This window comes from Oxyura jamaicensis, chromosome 7 (assembly GCF_011077185.1).
Source record: "Oxyura jamaicensis isolate SHBP4307 breed ruddy duck chromosome 7, BPBGC_Ojam_1.0, whole genome shotgun sequence".
In the NCBI taxonomy this organism is placed as follows: domain Eukaryota; kingdom Metazoa; phylum Chordata; class Aves; order Anseriformes; family Anatidae; genus Oxyura; species Oxyura jamaicensis.
In genome coordinates, this window is record NC_048899.1 from 18,137,370 (window position 1) to 18,156,159 (window position 18,790).

The 18,790-nt window shown below is 48.6% G+C and overlaps 1 long non-coding RNA gene across 2 annotated transcripts; it reads right to left on the reverse strand.

The window, feature by feature from the left end:
• Positions 1–652: 652 nt before the first annotated feature.
• Positions 653–18,399, reverse strand: LOC118169937. Of its 2 annotated transcripts, none has more exons than XR_004752379.1 (4): positions 18,220–18,399; positions 17,488–18,106; positions 1,596–1,680; positions 653–841 (listed from the first exon to the last, which is right to left on the reverse strand). It is a non-coding gene; the product is annotated as an uncharacterized LOC118169937 (long non-coding RNA). The 2 variants fall into 2 exon arrangements; XR_004752378.1 differs by having other exon boundaries at positions 653–1,433; positions 1,579–1,680.
• Between the last annotated feature and the right edge of the window lie 391 nt (positions 18,400–18,790).

Genomic DNA, 18,790 nt, shown 5'->3' on the forward strand with positions numbered 1-18,790 from the left:
GAGGATCTCCCATGTGTGCCTCCATATCCATTGCAAGTGTAGGTGGGGATGGCATGGGGCATCACCTCAGAGCACTACTAACAATCCCTCTTTCAGCTGGCCACAGGGCTGGTGGAGGCTGCTGGCATCCTGCAGTGCCACCAGTCACCGAGCAAGGCTTGCAGTGTCCTTGTTGCCTGCTGTCCTTTCGTCCCCTCCCAGGAGGCCACCCCCTGGAGACCACAGCACTCCAGGGAGGAGAAGAAGATGGTCCCTGTGCAATCCTCCAGGCCTCCTTTGGCTATGGGTGGCCAGGTGTCTCTACTCTCTTTGCAAAGTCCCTGCCTGGGGCTCTGAGGAGCAAAGACCAAGGGGTGCTCCTTCGGCAACCTCATTTCTGCTTCTTGCAGGTCCTTTAGGGGCAGCACGGCCAGGCTGGGGCAATCCCTCCTCACACTGAAATCCACCCTGCTCTTTCCCAAGGGCTTAAGAGATCTGGTAGCTATGGCTGTCCTTGTCACAGCTCAGCAGCCATTTGAAATAACTGACAGGTTGGATGCCCGGCTTTGTGCCAAACTGGAACCAAACCAGAAGACACTTGGTTCTAGTGGTTCAAAAGAGCTCTCCTCATTTTACTGTGTCAGTCTGATTGTTCCCTAACTCTGTGCAGAAACTACAGGGCAGAGAAACCACAAAGCAGACTATTTTTGGTCCAGCAGAGAGTGCAGAACAGCTGCAAGATGTTTCTGTCCAGGAGGATCTCAGCACATGTCCGCTGCAGTGGTCAGCCATGTCCCGCTGCACTTCCATCACCTCCAGGCTGCAGAGCTGCCAGGTGTCCTGGCTGGTGCCTCATCTCCTTCTTGAAGAAGGCATGAAGGGTAAGCATGGTGTGAAATCTGCCCCACGTGAGGTTTTGGATGCAGCCATTCTGGCCAGCACCTGACCCAAGCATGCCTGAACTGTGACTCCCAGCAGCAGCTCAGCCAGCCACAAAACTCCCCTGGTGCAAACACATTCCTGCACAGCAGCAAAAGCCCAGGCTAGCCAACAGCAACATGCCTAATTAACAATAATTGGCTCCCCGCCATGTATCTCCCAGAGCCGAGTTTGCACCCGCCCCAGTAATTGCTGCCCCATTATGTTTTCCGGATGCTCCAAGGTGAAAGGGAGCTTTGTACAGGGGCCCTGGGATGCAGAGAGCTGGCAAGCAGTTGCTTCTGCATGCACAAAGCCCTGATGCAGGGAAGAAGGCAGGGCGGGAGCATCCCGTTATGCTCCTTACAGCCTCAGCAAGAACTCTGAGCCCCAAGGGAGAAGAGGAAGAAAGCAGTTCTGACGTATCTCTGAGCGTCCTGGCCATGGGGAGTTCCCACTGCTGGATGCTTGTACAGGACACGTGCCATGGAAATGTCCCCAGGAGGTGTCACTGGACTAGTGTCACCTAACCAGGTCTATGAGCTGTAATAAATGCAGATGTAGTGAATGATCCTGCTACCCTGGCAAGGAAAGAGCCTCCCAGACACAGCACTGCCCTGAACTCAGCATGGCCTGTCTGTGGCTGAGCATCCTGCTTTTCCCTGTGACAGAGCCCGCTACTGAGTTCCCAAACAGACCTGCAGCTGGGGGAGGGATCGGAGTGGCCCAAGTATTTGATGTCTTCAGAGGAGGTAGACAACAGGCATGGACACAAGCTGAAAGCTGGAGGGGATGGGAAAAAAAACAGCTTAAAAAACTGGAACTGGTTTGCAAACAGAAACAAAGACAAAGGTTCATAAATCTGGAGCCGATGTAAGCCACACCACTCTCCTGGCTGCGAGGAGCCACACAAATTTGGCTGCCTGTGAACCATCCTGCCTCTCAGCTGTCCCCCACAAGCCAGCCCTGCCCCAGGCTGTCACCACAGCCCCAGGCAGGAGGAAACCAGCCCCAGGTACTGGTGCTCCAGGACAGAATGGGCAACCATAGCAGGCACCCAGATGCACAGCTGGTTACTGCTGCAGATGCAGACCTACCTGCCAGGGTCGGGGCCTCTCCCCAGACCTCAGGGTCCTGAGAAGTACTGTCATGCCATCCAGGCTGGTTCCTCTTGAAGGACATTTATCATTATCATTTACTGTTAACTTGCTACTGCCTTCCCCAAAGGTCTACCCTCCTCCTCCCCTTTCAAATTATTTAGGCAAAGGCTGAAGCATGGTGCTTCAAAACCCAATGAGAAAAAAATTGCCCCAATTTAGTTGAGACCCTCAGCCATGATGAATTCAGTGCCCTGATCCTGGAAGCTGAGCACGCCCAGTCTGCCTGTAGGAAATTGCCTCAAAATATTTACACTCCCACTGATGGCACCCAAGGCAACCCTGGGTAAGACCTGGTGATGTCCTGTTGCTCAGGAGAAACCCAGGCCTTGCTGAGTTGGTCTGCAAAGCATCAGGTAGGATTCTTCTCACCAGTTTTCTTTTTTACAGAAAAACTGCACATGCAGTGGCACTCAGTAGAAGCCGAAGATCAGCTGGAAATTCCCCACTCCAAAACCCCCAGATCTAGCCTGCAAGCAAGTGTTGTTCCCATGAACTCTGCTTCCTCCAGCCACACGTGCGCTGCAGCATTTCTGGCTTTCCTAGCGGATCTGCTCTGCCCAAACCAACCATGAATCCCTCCACTGCTTCTCCATATTGCTGGTAATTCCTGAGCTGTAAACCTCCACCACTGCTCCCAGATCTGATGTGGCACAGACAGACTTTGTTGATCCTTCCTCTGCTCTCCACAGAAAGCTCTCCATAGATCCTAGCTAGCATTGAGATTGTGTTCGGGTCCCTAGCACAAAAAAGGGGAAACCTGTCTTTACCTTTCACCCTACTGGGTGCTTCTGGTCAAAGTGAGAAAACATGGAGATAAATAACAGGCAACGCAATCACTTTGAAACCAAGGGGAGCTGGGTCTCTAAACACCATAAAGTGCCACGGTGACCTGGGCAATTAGTGGATGTTGGTGATCGTATCTGTCCCATGCTGATAATGGGGATCTAGCATCCCTCCCTACATGCTGGGGTGGGCAGTGCGGTTCACTCCTGAATGCCAGCAATCACTCCAGTAGCCTGCAGCAGCCAAGAGACAGGCCCAAGCTCACAATCATTCAGCATCTGTGTCTGGGGAAGTTAATTGCTGCAATCAAGCCTTGCCTTTTGAGCTTTCACCACCCTTATAATTATATAAGGCAAGCTGAGGAGAGAGAGGAAAAAATATCACCAGTAAAACAAAAGACATTTCTGAGCAATGATTGGTTTCCCACAACTGCATTTCCATCAAGTCTCCAAGAATTTTGGAACATCCCACTCCTATGTCACCCTAAATAGTTTCTGGAGCTGAACAACTGCCTTTGGGAGGGATACAGCACTATCTTCCTTCAGCAGGAAACCGAAACGCTGGATTTCTGCTTTCCTTTTCTGCATGAAGAAATGTTTTGTGGTAGTGTTGAGGTGGTATTTACATCTTGTGCACACATCTGGAAAGCTCTTCCAGTCCGAGGGAGAAGTCAGACCCACAGGCTGTCAGACCTGACGGCCAGGAAGGGACCTCACAAGGACGTCTGAAGCAGCAGGGGAGTCAAAAAGAGAAAATGAGAGAACAAAGGAGGGCAGCAACATGGTAATTAGCCTGGGTGTCTCAGCAGAAAGGTGTTTACAGCAGGAGGATCTTCTTCTGGTGTAAATCTGGGACAGGACAGAGTTCATCTTGGTCCTGAGTCTATGTCATTGCTCCTGACCAGTGCTCCCAGGACACAGGGACATGATGGGACACGGGGGTCCAGCTCCCTGTCCTACCACAGCTCCCTAAAGGAAGCTCTGCATCGCTCAAGGGAGGGCACGGCACACAGAGCCAGCACAACTCATCTGGTGCCAAGCAGAAAAAACACAATTCTGATTTTATGAGAAACATCCAAAGTTGTCCAAGTTTGTCTGAAAGACTTTGGTGGGATGTGTGGGGGAATATTATTACATTTTAGTCATCAGTATCATGGCCAACGAGATAACCATCTTCCTCCTCCACCATGTCTGACCTCAGGATAGGCATGGCCCAGTCTGCTCACACAGGATGACTAAAGCAGAAGGTGTAGCATTTCACCCAGCTTTCCGCAGCCCAGAAATGCACCTACACTGTATTTCTCCTCCAAGGAAAGGGTCTGTGGGTTGTTTTTTTGCTAGTTCACCTTACCCCAAACCAAGGACAGTCACCCAGGAGTTGTGATGTCCATATAAAAATAGAACCATAGAATCACCTACGTTGGAAAACACCTTCAAGACCACCAAGTCCAACCATCAACCTGACCTACTGAGCCTCATCACTAAACCACATCCCTTGGTGCCTCATCCACACATCTCTTAAATACCTCCTAGGATTCATCTAATTTTATACCATTACCTTCCTATAGAGACAAATTTATGTTTTTATCTTGACTGCACCCCTCCCAGCCTGCAAAGTTACACTTCACAAAGGTCCTGTGAAGATGAGACATTGCACCACCATCTCATCTTATGTAGCAGTGAGGGACAGAGATAGCCCTAAATTAAGGTGCCCAACAGCAACTCTCTCATCAGTGTGCAAAAGGAAACACACACTTCTATTTTCAGTGTTCCCCTTGTGCTAAAATGTCTTCCACGAGCAGATGAAAATGTGTTTTAATTGAAGATTATGACACTGGGAAAGAAGCCAGGTAATGTTTCAGATCTACGGGGAAAAAATTAAGAATATAGCTCCTCTCCCACTAAATTTGCACTCCATAAAAATCACAGCCCTGAATGAGTTACTTTAGGTTAGAAATAACAGTCTTTGGCATAAAGAGAAGATGGTGATTAAAACCCTGTGTGTTTGTCCATTGACAAAGAAAATGTCTAACAAAAGCTTAATATGATAGATGGAGCCACTGACCATAAACAGGAAGCATTAGGGAAAATAGCTACCAATATGCACTCAGCTTGAATACCAACTCGGTCTGGCTTGTTAACCACACATCCAAACCCTTCTGGCTGTGTGGCAGACCTTCAAAGCAAGCTGACAGTGGCTGTGTTTCAGTGCACAAACACGTTGCTTGGGAAGTGAAGCTTGTAAAAGACCGGGCTCGGTGGCGATTACACTGAGCTGCTCTTCAGCTACTGGGCCCTGGGATAAAACCATAAAGTCACTTCCCATGAGTTACTGAAGAGTCAAAAGAGGGGAAGGGCTCTGGGATCAGGAGGACTAAGACTGCACAATGACCTTTTCTCAGCTCCCACCTCCACTGAGCCACCTACTTCTGTCCTGCCAGCCAAGACTGTTGAGCAACCTCTGCTTACATCAGTGAGGGATGGACTGGTCCTTCTGGGTAACCGAAGAGCAGTAGGGAGGACAACACTGCTCTAAAGTGTTCCCTTTGCACACACAGGGAGCAAAAGAGTCTGGGTATAGATATGGTCTAGGTACTGCACGCTGAACATAGGCAGGTCAGGACCAGCCTGTTAACAGCCAGTGAGATCTTGCTCTGTAGACTGCTTTGAAAAAGGAAGTCCAGAGGTGCTTATGTTGGACCCAGCTCGAAGTTTCTACATGCCTGACTGAAGGAAGGGGTTCCTGGCTTGTCACGGGAGGCCAAGTGACTCAGTTGTGGTGGGTGGGGGCATAAGAGAGAAGGGGATGTGGTTAGGGAACAGGGCATGAGTCACCAAGGAAGCACATATGTTGATAACAGCTGGATAAACTCAAGACAGAGACATGAGGTCTGCTCAGGAGAAAATTCAGGCTGTGCTGGAAGCCAAAAGTCAGGACACAGCAAGTCCAAGGGCTAGAACAAGAGAGCTGTAAGTGCCTGGCACAGACTCTTCTTGCTCTGCAGATCAGCAAGGGTTGCAGGATAGAGGTCTTTCATCAGACAAGGTCCAACAGTAGTGTTGGCCGTGCTGTTGTGTCTCGGGTGCTGCAGCTTCAGCAGTCAGCTGAGGCTGGTCAGCCTTGTTCACAGAGATCTGTCGAGTGCTCTCCATTATCGTCCTGCAACCTCACATCATTACAAGGGATACACTTTTCTCCCATCTCCCAGGGCACAAGCCCTGAACACTTAGGTGAACACTTAGGAGGTTAAGTCTCCTAAATTAGTGCCTTCTGTAAACTTTCTTGGGTAAGAGGCATGAGCACATCTAAGACATGGGACAGAACAAGATGACTGGAAGTCTGCTACTGCCTCCTCTCCCTGATGCTCTCAAAAGCTCAAGTGAAGCTGACGTGGCTTCAAACTGCCTACAATCCCATTGAAGAAAATGATGACAAGGGAAGATTTGACACAGTTCATTGGTCAGTGCTGAAAGCCTCAAGAGAGAAGTAGCATGGAGAAGAGCATAAATACACAGATTATCCACCCCCCTCCCACCCACCCACTGTAAGCGCACCAAATATCCAGCCCTGTAGCTCAGAGTGGATCATTTATCATTATCCAGAAAGGGAAAAACATCTTCACCCACAGTGAATGACACATAGGATGCGAGTAGTAGGTCCTCCCAAAGCACCGTGAAGCTCCTTGTGTGCATCAGCCTAAACTTCCTTTTCTATAATTTACATTTTGATATTTTAGTTCTTCCCGCTACATTCCCACCTTCTTTGCCAAGTCATTTTTGAAGAACTGCCTCACTGCTCCCTTGGACCTTGGGCTGCCTTTGAGGGAAGTTAAAATTTTGCATTGAAAGACATTAGAAATAGGGTTGGATTTGCAGACATTATTTCTCCATATTTATGCATGTCAGGGTATTCATTCAGACAAGTTCTTAAACAGAAGCTGGAAAAGTAATTTACACATTTTTCACATTTTAAGTCATTTAAATCGCTTTACATGATTTGCATGTTTTACAGTGGCTTGATCACTGAATGTCTTGCAAAAAGAGCATGGGAAATATGCTGGCAGGGATGATCAGGATAAGCTTAGACTGGATGTGTTGACATCCTCCAGGCAGGCCTCTTGACCCCACAAGGGGACAGGGACTCAGGTACCTGGTGCTGGCAGCAGGACACCGATCCCAGCTCTGGCTGTAGTCTACAAATTGCAGACAGGTCAGATTGTCTCTCAGGAAAATACAGAGAGATGGAGACCACACTGTTCAACCTGGTAGGAAACGATGCTGAACACAACACATCGTCCACCATTTAAACAAGGTCAAAAGGCTGCCAGCACAGTCAGTCACTCACACAGATCTGTGGTGACTGTTGTGCTCTCCTGAGAGCCAGAGAATCATTTAGGTAGGAAAAGACCTTCAGGATCATCAAATCCAACCATCAGCCTTACCCAACCTGCTCCGGCACCTTCCACGACCATTTGCCTTGGGACAGTGTCACTGGAGAGCACAGCCGGCCAGAGGATTCCTGCATTATGGGAAGCCAGCAACAAACTATAAAATACTAGGCTAAAGGAACGCATATGGCATTGGTCCTGCAACTGCTGAGGAATCTATGGTTGAGCTATGCTCACTGAGGTGACCGGCAAGCCAAGAATGCAAATGCAATTACCAGTCCCTGGGACATGGAGGGCATTGCTTACCCATCTATGCTCCGTTGTGTCCACGAGCCTGGGAGGCTGCAGAGGAGCAGGTGCGGGGCTGGGCCCCTTGCTGAGTGCTTTGAGGTGAATAATCACCAGTGTGAGGAGAGCTGGCAGCTTGCACCCCTGGCAGGATCAGGTCTCCCCCTCCTGCAGGACCTCACAGACACTGTCTGGCTCCCAGCTCTCCTCAGCACCCCCTGCACAGCTCTAAAACCTCCCTACAAACCCACCACCCTTTGCACTCATTTCCTGCCTCCCCTGTAAATATTTAGAGGCTGGGACTCATTGCTTTGGCTGGTTTGAAACCCGAAATGGTTGTTGCTGACTAATGAAAAATGTCTCATAGTCTCAGGCTTGCTTCTGTGCAGCTGACAACAGGACCTTTTGGCTGCGGGGGGAGGAAATGGGAGAGAAGTAGGGCCGATGTGGCAAAATAGATGGGCAAAGCCAGCCTGGATCATGGACAGGGAAAGAGATGCCTGTCCGGAAACAGCAGCTAAATCTTTGTGAGCTTCTCTGCTCCTGAAGGGAAATGAACACAGGCAAGTGTAGCCAAAAGGCAGGTTTTCAGGGCTGGGTGCTTAGCAGGTGAGTGTGGCTGGCAGATTTACCACAAGGCTCATCCGGCTGTACTCCCCACTTTGTGTGCTCCCTTGGAGGCACAGCTCCCCAGGAAACAAGCAGCCACTGCAGGTGTGCACGGGCTCGTATCAGAAGTTCAGCTTAGGCAAAGGAGGCTTGATTACTCTGAAGAATAATCACATTAAATGGAACACGCTGGGGGTGAATTACTGCATGTCAAGCCTTTATTTGCCAATATGTGCTATAAATGAATATTTGATTATGTTAACAACCCCGGTGGAAATCGAGATTTATGTTACCGCCTTTGAACTGGATACAGTATCTGGTGCCTGCATGTTGTGAAAAAAAAATCCTCCCACCAACCTCTCAAAGCAATGGGAACCACAATTCCGCTTTGTGGGCCCTCAGTGAGGGTTCGTTTAGATTTACTGAAAAAAAATATCTTTCTTTATGGATTCATTAGCTAGTGCCTGCCCATAGGCGTTTTGCAAATACATAATGGATGTCTTTGCTTGCCAGTATTAACTTTGGTTGCTGCAAATGAGGTACAGGGGCTAAACACAGAGCTCTGAAGATGTGCCAAAGAGCAATGATGGTTAGGAAGTCTTGTTCTGGGGCAGACCAGGCTCCCCAAAAGACAAGGTTTCCTCTGTGTGTTCTGAAGGGTCCAAAAACCTCATTGCTTTGCTAGAGGGTCATCTGTGCTCAGAACTTGGCATCTGGAGGGAGCCCTGTGCCAGGGCATGTCCTGGGCTGGGCTCAGCAAGTCCCACGGGGCAGAGGGACTTGCAGAGCTGCAAGTACACAGTTCCCAAGCAAGCTACCTGCTGAGAGTGCACTTCTTACCCTGTTCCTATCCTCTTCCTCCCAAAGGGAAGGAGTAATACTGCTGAGCAGCCCCAGGCATGAAGCTCCTATGGAGAGCAATTCAACCACTGCACTGATGGTGGGGTGTTAGACAACTAAGGTGCTTCCTTCTGGTACTTGGAGCAGGTTAATACTGGAGTATCTAACTCATGTGACCCTTAAGTATTAACCTAATCTGCAAAAGGCATGTGGGATCATTTCCTTGCCTAGATAACCTTAATGGTGTTCCTGTGTGGTAGGCTGGGAAGGCAGCTAACAGAGAATTTACAGGGTTGGGGAGGCTGGAAATGGAGCCAGCTAAGATGGTTAGAGGAGATACACATGCAGACAGACGAGTACACACACGCGGGCGTAGATGTCGCACTGGTAAAGTGAAACCATTAGGATGCAATCTTCTTTCTTGCCAGTTTTCAGTCAGCCCTAGGCATGCCCTTTAGTCTAGGACAGTAGTTTTCCTGGGTGGGAATAGCTGTTCCATGGGTACAGCACTATCATAACAACATCAATGACCTCAACACAAGGACAGGGAAGAGACTATATTCATTCTAAGCAGCAATATTACATATAATTAGCAAAGCTAGCCCCAAATGACTGCACGAAAAATCCTTGGAGAATGTCTATTTGACTTAGAACTTTTTAAAAGCTGTGGTTGGCCACTGTGCTGCTAGTAGGACTCATGCTAAGTAGGATAGGGCATGCAGGGCAGTAGGTGTCTTCCACTGTGCATGAAGTACAGGTATTGCTTCTCTAGGCATAGTGTCAATGAAACACTGCCAAAGGGGCCAAACCTCTGACGTTGCTCACTTTTCTCTTTTCTGGACATAGACAAAAAGTGCATGACCTGCCACAGCTCCCATTCTCAGAAGTAACACAATAACGAAACAGGCACCGATGGAGAAAGAAATTATATTTCATAATTTTCCTATGGGATGGAACTCTTTGAGTGTTGGTCCAGAAACTCTCTCCTCCCCACACGGCTCTGAACCACACTGATATCCCATCCCATGCCTGATCCATATCCAGCCCACGTTAATCTGTCCTGAGGCACACTGTCCTAACGTGTGGACCTTTCTCCCTCATTGATATCCCATGAAGGGTGCAGGTGAGGGTCAGAACTGTACTCATATAAAGTTTAGTTTTCTATTTTCACAAGCCCACTGTTTCACATCCCTGTGAAGGACAGGGATGCCTCCACTGCCTACTCTTCCACACCATTTCCATTGGCAGTTTGCTCTTCCTGAGCTATAAGCAACATGCAGGACAAGGTGTAATCAAAGGCAGAAACACATCCCTCTCTGCTAAGTACATCTCTGAGGATTGTGTTAGTAACATCCGCCTGTGCCTATAGTTATCCTACAATTAGTTACTGCCCCACTTCCTCTTCCTCTGGTAATTTTGAGCATCCAGCTAATGGGAGAAGTTTTTATTAATAGATCCAAACACACTGTGGTATCTCATACTGCTTCTGTAATAGCACCCCAGGTTGCTCCATGCTTCCTGTGTGACATTGAGATCCTCTTCCACATTGGCAACAATCTCAACTGTCTCATCTGCAGAAGTGATCCATACGTTCCTCCATGCATGCTCAGCTCATTAAAGAGGATGTTAACGAGGACAGGTTCCAAAGTGAAGCCTTGAGCAGTGCCGTTCACTTCTGAACACATCCTGTTGACTCTCTTTTACCTTGTTTCCCACCTGCTTGAATTTTTTGTAGTAATTCTCAGGTTTGTTTACTTCATTAGACAGAAAAATCACTTATCAAAAATGATAATAAGTTACTTTGGCTCCATCTGTTCAAGCTTGCAGTATAACTTAGACGTTCTTCTGAGCTGTTCACATTGAGCTCAAAATATTGGCTTACCTTGATTAAAAGAGGTCCTTCCATCTAACCAGTCTGGCCACTAGGTCAGAGAAGCCAGAAACAAGGAGTTGGGGCTAGAACAAGGCATCTGTCCTTGGCTTGGGCTGTGGAGGTGGGTGCAAATAATGATGTGAACATGTATATGTAGGAGACAGTGATGTTTCTACATTTGGGGAAGAAAATTCTACATTAATTACCTCTTAGCTTTTAAAAGATGAACGCACAGCTGGGTCTGCAAATGGAAAGGAAATTAATGGGCATCATTCCTCTGACACAAATGCCCAGTGACACATTCTTGTATGAAGAACATCTCTGGCACAGCCAATGTCACCTAGTCCAAATTAGAACAGGTTCAAAACGATGCTGAGCTTCTGAAGTGAAAATTTACCCAAATCTGTCTCAGGTTAGTGTACTGCTGATGAGCAATAACATGCTTTACTGTTTTCAGGAAAACTAGCTCAGTCTGGCAAGGACAGTGACATGTGTTTTGGGGAGAAAAGAAGTAGGATCCCGACCATTTGGAACAGCACCGCTGGTTTCAGCAGAACCAGAATTCCCCCTCACCCCATGACTGAAATAATGACAACTCAGCAGAAGCTCCTACCAGACAGAGAAGTGCTAATTCAACATACTGGAGACAAAAAAGATGATGAACCTTTAGAAGCAAACATTATCCTTTTCCATATCATTTTGTATAAGCTCCCTGGGGCATGTAGGACTGCTGTGCGCCATGCAAGTCTGACCTGGCGTGCAGATGAAGGACCAAGTGGCAAAGAAATGTCTGGTCTTCTGCCAGCACTAGCTTTGCTTGAGCCCATACCCTTCTGCAATACAGGATAAGATGAGCTTTATGCAATTGGTTCAAATGAGCACTTTCTACCTCACACATCCCACAGCCTAGCAGCATGTGCGCTTCCTGCTGCTGGGATTCACTTAGGCTCAGTAAGCCGTGAAGGTGCAATGACTTGGTTGGCTTCCAGGCTCTGCCTAACTGTACCTTCGTGTCAAGTAACATTGGAAATAATTTCTGGAGACAGGGAAGGAGTAGGCGTAGCCAAATCTTGATGCATTTGATGTCTGGTGAAGCCACATAAGAGACAGAAGCCAAAAAAGTAAGTCAAGGACCGATGTCCTCCTTAGCTTTACGTGAAATCCCAGCAACCAGCACACTGGCTGCTGATATATCACTGTCACAGAAAGCACCGTAAATGCCTAACATATGGAAAATTACAGCCTGGGCTATGGTGTTTTTTCCCCGTCCCTGTGCTCAGGCAGCAATTCAGATCCCCCCCGGGTTATGTGCACAGACTATAAACTCACTGGGGAAAGACTATCTCTTCCTAAGAAGCAATGAGAAGAGTCAGGGTGGAGGACAGAACCCCAAAAGTCAATATGTGAGTATCTGAGTATCCTTCATTAGCAGTTTCCTATTGTGGTGCCAGAAACCTAAAAGGATAACCCAGCCTTCCTTACAGATTTGCATAAAAACCATATCCTCAAACTGCTCGGGATTAATCCAGCTGATCTCCACCATAAGGACTTCTTTCTTCCTGGAAATTCAGGGAACTGTGGACTCCAAAACTTTTTGGTGGGTGGGAAGCCCTGCATCACTTGTCCCACTTTTCTCCTGAAGGATTTGTCCTTTTGTAACACTCTTTCCAACCGAGCAGCTTGATTTTAAGTATTGGGAGCTACTGCCTCCTCCATTAACCCCTTCAGCTGCCATCCCTGGGATATTTTCTGCCTCCAGCTGAGGAATGAGCACACCTACAGCCTGGCACTGGGGTAGGACACACGGAGTCCCGTGAGGACAGACATACAAGCAGCACTGCGCAGAGATGGGCAGGATGCCCTCCTTCCTGGCAGTTTCCACTTTTAGATGAACTGCAGCAACCACAGAAATGGCCCTAGGTAATGCTGTAGCTATTCCTAGCACTTCTCCCATCCTATGCAGGCAGCTGCTCCTCATACTCCTCCTGGAGTATGGTGCTTTTGCAATGGGGTGAGGGACGCATTGCAGGGCACGTGTGCACCCAGGAAACAGAAGGGAGGACAGGACTGTCTATTCTACTACCTGAAACCCCAGCCTGAGCTTGCAGGAGCCCAAAGAAGCCGTGAATTAAGCCCCTTGGGGGGCACCCAGATCTGGCAGAGGGACTCCCACAGCCCCACAGCAGCAGTGGGGAGCATGGGGAACCTGGCTGCCAGCACCCAACAGGATCCACAGCAGCACACAGTGCGGCTCTGACCTCCTGGGGCTTTTCCCCCATTTCCAGAAGAGTTGTCACTATGGCAACAAAGATGGCTTGCACTTTTAAATGCTTCCGCAAGGACATCCATTGAAGAGCCTGATCTCGGAGAACAGAGGGATGTGACGCTGATGTGGGGCAGGACTGATGGCCTCGGCACAGGGCAAGCAGCTCAGCAGCAAGCCCAGGAGCCCCATCATTTAATGCAGGGCCATGCTGGAGTGCAAGCACCTCCTCTTCGTGTTCCCCCTGCAGAGATGGCTGCTTCTGCACATGTTGAGGCAGATCCAGATCCAGAGGCAGATCAAGATCCAGAGGAAAGAGCTCTGTTATTGGCAGCTCATCACAGTCAGGGTTAAAAACAACCAAACAGTTTCACAAAAGAAAAAGGCTTTTTTTTTTTTTTTTTTTTTTCTCTCCTCCAGAAGATACTAAAATTGAATCCTCTGTTCTCATTTAAATGGACAAGGACATTTAGGCAGTGTTCGCCAAGTTTCCTTCCCAAAAGAGTCTTAGAGAAAGTCCTGTGAGGGATAATTAACTGGCTAACAGGCAGGAAACAAGGATAAAAATAAGTGAAATATTTCCGCCATGGAAGAAGATTATCTGCAAGACCTATTCTTGTGATTGCACTGTTCATTGCGTACTTATTCATAAGATAACTACCCAAGGGTTGAGCTTGGATTTGGTCAATGCCAGAGAAAGAGCTCCAAAATCCAGCAGCTTCTGAAGGCTGCTGATATTGATAATATGCCCACAGAGCACAGGGGTTTATGTTTGTGCTGACTGCAACCTGATCTCTCCCGAGAAACAAAATGCACTACATCATCTCTGCCAGACAGAGGTGGCTGTGAAGGTCTCCCTTCCTCCCCTAAGCACAGGACAAGGAAAAACACATGGATGGAGGTCTCAGCTCTGTGACACGCCTGCTGGACTGGGGCAGGGGGCTCAGCGAGGTGCCGAGCATCCCAAACCTGTGTGGGTGGTTGCTGAGATGGACTTGTGGCTCAGAGGAATACAGCAATCAAATGCCTCTGCTGGCGGGGAGCAGCTCCCTTAGATGCTGCTTGGACGGTTGTTGTGGTCCACCTGGGGCTGTCACCCCAGAACCTTCTCCCCAAGGGAGAAGTCCTTACCTTTGCTGTATGACGGATCCACTGCACACCAGTGTTTGACACTCCTTCCTCCTCCCTTCTGTTTGCTTAGTGGGTGATGCACTTGCTTATATGCATTTAAATCACCTGGAAACAGGGCGTGATGCAAAAGAAACAACCCTTAGCACCTGGCAAAGTACGGTGCCAAAAACAAATATAGCCCTTATGCCTTCACTACAGAGGGCACCAGAAAAAAAAAAAAAAAAAAAAAAAAAGCCTTAATATAATATAATATAATATAATATAAGCCTTAATATAAGCCTCAATAAAACCTTAATCAATAAAAAGCAGGGAAAGTTAGGCTGAGCAGGGTGGTGCTGAATGAATGGACTCCCCCTTCTTGCAAAGGAATCAGAAGGCTCAATTCCTCCTCTCCTACAGCCCAGATGGACCCACTTCTGTCCCTTTCGGATGATCAGACAGGTCATCTACTCTTTTTTACACCATATGCAGTGGACATATAACTTACCAAGAGCACAGTTTGCCTTTTGTCTTTGAGGAGTCCTGTCCGAGGTGACTGATGCCCAGTGCAGGAGGAGATAAACACACAGGCAGGAGACCTCCTGCTCCAGCTACCAAACCCTCACTGCAACCCTCCTTCGGCCTTATCCAAACCTCACCGAGGACAATTTCAGAGGAAGAAACCTGCCCAATCCCACAAATTAGATCCAGCAAGGCCTCCCCTGCAGTTCTCATGGGGGCTCCCCTGCAATTATTGCAGCCACTAATGGCTGGGTCAGCAGCACAGAAAGCCTCCGAGTCCTCTGCTGAGACAATAAGTGTCCACGTGTGTGGGGCAGGGTTTCGGAGAGAGCCTCTGCATCATTTCAGCTTGCTTTGACAGCCAAACAGCAGCTGCAGGTTGAAGAGTTAAAGCATATATTGCCAGTGGAAATAACCTGAGATAAAAAGCACATCCTGTCTACGGGAAAGGTTGGGCTTTGCTGGCAGCCCCACTGGGATATCACCCTGGGACTAGGTTAAGAAGCTGGGGGGCTTCCTGCTGTCATGTCTTCAGGGCAGACAAAGTCCCCAGGGACTGCAAAAACAAAAGAGACACTAAAATGCCTGGGTGAGGTCACAGCCCGGGGATGGGAAGCTGAGATCCTCAGTCCCACTGAAGCACGGGGAGAGAGGGTGTAGAGGTTGTGGTGGGAGCTGACTGCATGTCTAGGGGCTGTCTGGCCAGCGTGGGAGCTGCTGGTGGCCTTCACCACCCCTGTCCCCTGCAACCCCCCTGTCACAGCCAGCTGCATGCAGCACTCATGTAAAAAAAGGCGATTTTTATAGGCTGTAACAAAAATAGCTGATTTTGGAGTGAGAAGAGGGGGAAGTGTACCAGAGGCAAACTTTTAACTCTCCCAATGTGTGTGCAGTGATGGAGATGACGAAGTTTCTTTCAGCAGCTCTAGCAGCTGTGGTTTGGACTTGTGATCCTGCCAGCCACATGCATTCAAGCAGCATGAATGTCCCCAAAAGATGATGGCTTGTCGGAGGGTTTGTTAATTGTTCACAGTTGTTTCCTTCTGCCTTCTGGGCTTTCATGGTTTTCGAGCTTCCCTCTCACCAGTGGGGTTCATCACAAATGTTTATTGGAAAAAAAAAAATCTTTTGAAAAGGCCAAAGCATGTATTGTAATACAATTATATGCTTTCAGAGCTGAGGTTTTAAGAAAAATAAAACAGACAACAAACTATTGCAAAGGGCTGCTAGCAATGCTGGCTTTTGGTTCTGGAAGAGGCTCAGCACAAGTGAGAAGACATCTTCCTCTGCCAGGGAGATCCCAGTTGCTAGAAATCAGTAAAATCCTTCACACAGCCCTGCAAACACGCTAGCTTCCTGGTGCCCTGCTCTGCTGCAGAGCTCCCCATCGTCCCGCCGCCCACCCGCCGGCTGTCTCTCAGAGCATCTCCATCCCTTCCTGTGAGCCCGCTGCAGCCAAGAACAAACGAGCAAGCAAATGAGCTTGTCCCAAACACCCTCCTCATCTCTGCGAAGAAATGATCCCTGAGAATCAGGGACCTTTTGCTCTTTGGGCTCTTATTTTGTTCCTACTTTGGTTCTCCATCTGCAGAGACGTACTGGAGCAATCCAGGTTTCTGTGTGCATCGGTGCTCCCATGCCAGCGTGCTTCGTGGAGGTGCTCATGGGAACATGGAGCACAAATGGCTTTATTAAATGCAGCAGAAAATCCTAATCCTTTCTTTCTTCATGCTGCTCTGCCTTGCTGGGTTATGTGGCTATGGCTCATTTTTAAAAAGAGGAGAATATGGATCTGTAGCAGTCCCCTAGGTCTGGCAAAGACCTCCCTGTGAGGCTGACAGTGTGCCCCCCAGGAACTATGGACAAGCCTTAGGCTGATTTTTTTAGTACTTCAGCAAATCTGCTAGCCCTGAGTCTGCAGAAAGCCCATGAAAGCTGGTGGAAGGCATGGATCCAAGGACGACTGGGTATCATGAGCTAGAAATTACAAGCTCATTACATGAGCTAAATTTTTTTTTTTTTTTTAAAAAAAAAGGTTTTGGAAAATACTTGCCTATCTTCTCCTGATTTATACCCAAACCTTTTTTTTTTTTTTTTTTTTTTTTTCCTGGCAGCAGCATTTATCAAAGCACCTCTTGGCCAGCAGTGGCCACTTCTTCTCTCTTGCACATTTGGCATGTCAGGGTTTTACCACCCATCCTTGACACAGTCTACTCACCCTTTCCTTTGGTCTACCTCAGGTTCCCTACCACTAGAGCTTATTTTAGAAATTTCTTGCTCTCCTGCCACCTGCCTTCTGGCAAATGTAGATGGGGCAGCTTAAAGGACCGTAGAGATATTACCTGTGGGGAATTATTGCACTCCCTATCGCTCATTTTCCCAGGGCTCTCCAACACCACCTTGCCAACTGGTCTGACCCCTCAGATCATCAAGTCCTTCCTGTACTGTCACCAGAATTAAAAATTTCATTTAAAGGAGAAGCGGTGGAGGTGGCTCACTCTCTGTGTGCTTCTTGCTCTGCAAAAGGTGCCATATGGCAGCACTTAGCTGCACGTGCTGTGCTGGAATTGCCCTTCTGGCTTTCTTCTCCAAGACTGCCCAACTGTGCAATAGCCACCGAGCCCCCACCTGCCAGCCTGGCAAGCACTGCCCGGCTCTCTGGGTCTGAAACTCCTGCAGGCAGTGCCATTTCCAGAGAAATACAACCCAAAAGCGTTGCCTTTATCTCACCTCGGGTCTTATCGATCTCACCTACCTCTGCGTTAACCCCACCGACATTCAGGCTCCTGGGGCAGAAACCTCACAGTACCACAGGCAGACAGTGACAGTCACTGGAAATCTGAGATGTTTTATGGGGCTACGGCTCCTTTACAACCTGCTCTGCCTGGGATTTAGGGTGGCCACTGGCTGGCTCTCAGACAGGTGACACCACAGGTATGTAGTTAATAGCTTGAGCAGCAGGACAGGTGAGTGTGGGAAGGGATGGAGGGTCTCAAAGACCCAGCACAAGAAAGTTTCAAGGAAGTCATGCCTTAAACAGCACTGTCAAATACCAATATCAGTGAAGGAGCAGCTCCCTTATTTTAGGTACAGCATCCTTCACTTTCAGCTGGGACAATGCTTGGGGGAAAAATTCAGATAGGAGATGACCAAGCTTTCCTCAATAGGTTCTGTCCATCAGTGTCCTGCTGAGGAGCTCGGGACCAAAAGACAGCAGAGGACCAACCCTCTGCATGGGCCACAGCAATGCCTCTGTGCTGGCTCTGTGGGTACAGGGGGTCAGGTCCATGCTGTCCTGAAGCTGATGGGGTCTGTGTTCTGAGCCTGAGATCCTGGCTGAGCCCTGGCCCATGCCATTTCCCTGACTTTTAGCTCTAAGCAAGGATAAGTCAGAGTCAGTCTTCAGGTTAGATATTTCCTTGGGAGGTCTTCCAAGTGCTGCTCCTGATCTGAATGAGAACCTATTTGGGACAAATTCGGTGCCAACTTGGGAATGTTTTTTCCCCTCCATCTGTCTGGCATGTGCTCTCTCCAAATGGAGTGAAGTCACAGGTAGGAAAAGACAAAACAAAAAGCCAACAAACCCGATCATGTCAACATCTGCTACATCACGTTGTATCATGTCCAATGCCCACACCCAAAACTGTGCCAGCTCTGCCAGGCAGGTTTTCTGTGGGAAGAAACCGTGGCTTGAGAAAACATCCCTTCCTGGAGCAAGAAGGTTATTTTTCTCTGCCTGAGGGTGGATAAGTCATGAGGGCTTGAGGGCTGCTTGTACGAGGGTTACGGAGGGCTGTGACTCAGTGAGAAGGGCTGGGGGTTTGAGGTATTTGACATCTGATCCCTGCTCTTCTGACCCCAAATTCTTGTCCTGTCCATTGAAGACAAGTGAGCACCAAAAGCCAGATTTTGGTGCCCAGGACTTGTTCTGTGTACCAGAGCTCTGGCAAAGCCCCCTACCGAGTGGTCCCCGTCCCTTCCCAGCATGACGGGGACATTTCCACACAACCCTGCCAGCCCAGGTAGCAGCACAGACTCCAGCAGGTGGAAACCACAGG